The sequence below is a fragment of the Pinus tabuliformis genome, chromosome 7 (assembly GCF_031772625.1).
Source record: "Pinus tabuliformis cultivar Carrire ecotype Pingquan chromosome 7, CPIR1, whole genome shotgun sequence".
Classification (NCBI taxonomy): Eukaryota; Viridiplantae; Streptophyta; class Pinopsida; order Pinales; family Pinaceae; genus Pinus; species Pinus tabuliformis.
Genome location: NC_142293.1, coordinates 843,804,512 through 843,807,836, shown reverse-complemented (window position 1 = coordinate 843,807,836; position 3,325 = coordinate 843,804,512).

Genomic DNA, 3,325 nt, shown 5'->3' with positions numbered 1-3,325 from the left:
CATGAGGTCTGAAACATCTCACACACACCCAGAAATCACTGGTACAATTTGTTGCATCATTGGACCATCATGTGTATGGATCACGAACATGAAATGACCAAGTCAAAGGGAAATAATGAGACCCTCTACTCAATCCAAGGTGCTGAACAAGAATGGAAGATGGAACCGAGATACATCGCCCTCTAGGCCATTCTTCTAGAATAAATGAGTTGATGTCAATAGAATAGTGCCAGCGATAGATGAGGCAATGAGGATCCTCAACTAAAGAACGAGGGAAAATAGTAATATGACTGACAAACTGACACTAGGGATAATGGGGAAAAGTGGGACTGAGGGACAAACAAACGACTACCCTTGTTAGAGCATAAAGTGCATCGTTGACCTAGCAACATATGACTCAACTCTGGAGGGGATGGGGACAGTGTGACCAAAGGCCAAAAATGGGCAACACAAGATGAACGGTATGTAAATGTGGATGGAATACTATGTCATGATATGATGGGACATGAAATAGACTCCAAGAATACAAGGGTGACTCATCGTGGATGCTCTAAACAAGGGTGACTCGATGACATTTCCACACAGACTAAGCCCGATGGAGACCATGAGAACATGAGTAAATAATGGTTACTCATGGCGAAAGTCAAAATATGGTACAAAAAATATTAAGAGGAGGTGGACCTCAAAGTACAAGTGTCGCTTTATGATGAAATTTGATTTTGAGAGGTGACAAAGTGACCTTTCTTGGAAAAGTGGCTTCCTAGAAAAGTGTCAAATCATCAAAAAATGAGGAGGACCCATTATAGATCTCAGTGAGAGCTTTCGAACTGTGCTAACGGTTTGTCAAACTGAGCTACGATCTAGTCACAATGGACAATAGAAAAATTGTGTATTTTTTTATGAAAGGGTGTTTTCCCTCCAATTTGAGAGGAGGAGAAGGTCCTAAAGCTTATGGAGATTGTAGCAGAGAAACCGACCATCGAAATCAGGATCTATGACTTTCAGGAAAGTGGCCTTACTTGTCTAAGGATGACCTTAATTTTTCTTGGAACGATGGTTCTTGGTGAAGAATTAAGGGTAGAGGAAAATGAGAATGAACTACTAGAGGTCTAGAATCATCCTCACCCACTAATTCAAACATGGGGACTAGGTGGTAAATCAGTAGAACATTAGAAGATATGGTATCAAATGTCTACGATATGCGATGTGCATATGGCTCACTGGAGAGGCCAGTAGGACAAAATATCCAAGGAATGGGAGGATAATCGACCATACCTAGATCCAGTAGGATCTAGGCCAAGACTTATGTGAATATGGCCAACGAAAAACCATAATGCCCCCAAGCATGGGATGTTGATCTAGTATGCAAAGGTGGGAATGACGCCCCCTAGTAGGAGGAGTTTTTGGAGTTCCATTGTGTTTCAAGTGCCTGAAAAAGGGATTCAAGCATCTCGGCCCAACTTGGCACGAGATCCTCCAAAGGATGGTGAGGAGATGTAGGGGCCTATGTGCCCCACGATATGCTATGGGCATACTAGATGTATTTAGAGCTATGGGCTCCAAAAACTTATATGATACATAATATGATTATGAATTTTGTATGATGATGATGGTAACCACTTGTTTTGTTTATGGTTATGTTCTATGGTATGTATGTGATAAATGCCAATCTAGAATGTTTTTTGTGATGGTATCTACATAGTGATTTTGGGCTCTAGGCACACAACTGAAAGTAATGATTTCAAATTCAAGTACCAATAACTTCACTCATAGACATTTTCTAAATAGGACTTGGTTATGCACATGATACACACCATTCAATTCCATGACAAGTAGCAAGGAATCTAAACGAACATGAATATGAAGGATGTGATGAGAGAGGGCATCAACTAACAAACCTATCACTTCATCATATTCGTCATGATTATTGGTGGCAGATCCAATGCACACGTCGTTTGAAAGGACTACCGTATGCAAGGGGGTAAAAATGGCTAAGGCTGTTGACGCTAGATTCTGGGAGAAGTGACTTGCACCGTCGGCATGACCGATATACTGTGTGGATGATGGATCCATTTGAATGGTGCAAAAGACAAATAATGAGATGGTGCAATATACCTAACTTCATGGCAGAAATAAAGACACACAAATCAAAGGGATGTTCTATGAGTGAAATTTCTTGAGGTAGAGTGCATTGGGAGAATTATAAAGGAAATGGCCTTCAAAATCCTCTACAAAAATGCCCCCTTACTTAAGGGTAGGGGTAATCATGGGTAGACATAGCTTCCATGGTGCCCTCATTAGGATGAGAGATGGGTGGATGAGAGGAACACTGAGTAAATGATGCGGCGGGATTACCTGGTGCATCAACCTGAGAAACAAGGTTCACATACGCATCATCTTGAATGGTAGAAGACGGACTGGTAAATGGAGGATGTACTGATGTTGAGACATGGGCTTCTATCGAAAGAGGTTTGATAAAAGCACGCATAGAAACCTTAGAAAGGTTTGTTGACGAGGAACTCAAGGATGACGACAGGGAAAGAATGGGGTCTATGGTGTTTGTCATCTCAACATATGGGGGAGGGATCACAATAGTAGGGACAAAGTTTCCCTATTCTGGTTTACTAGTGGTACTAGAATCCACAGGTAGAGGAGTAGATGATCCACTATGAGTGGCCTCGTATTTGTGAATTTCCCCAAGGCAATCATGAAATTCATCGAGACGAGGGAAAAAATGGTAATAGTGACCATGATGATCACACAAAGCACAAGGGTGTTTGTGCACAGTGTTTTGAGTTTCTTAGGTGGGAAAAGTAAGTTAACATGGACTTCCGTATATTTGACTTAGGAACGCTTCATGAACCAAAGATTTAAGTTGAGGAAGTTCAAGACAATTATTGGTGGCATGCCCAACAACTTCACACAAAGCACACGAATGTGACGAATTTGGGGCCTTGGGGGATGGAAAAGCTTGGAGAGCCTTATCATTAGGTTCTTTCCTCTTGGCTTTGCCCCCCTATCCAGATGCTTTCGCAAATAGGAATGGGTTCTTGTTGAGGTTGTGGTGGAACTAAAGCAGTGACAGGGGTCATAGGGACCAGTTTAACCAGGGTCAAATCATGATATGGTCATAGCTAACTAGGAAGAGTGCTTGCTGGGGGATCAATGTACCATACTGGGATCCCCAAAGTGACATTAGGAAGGACCAGCGAAGCCATGACAGGGACATAAATACTCCTGGAGAGGGGAATAAAAAAGGTAGCTAGCCTACAAGATAATGTCTCGGTGGAACAAATATTGCATGGTTAAGACTTGGAGGAGTGGT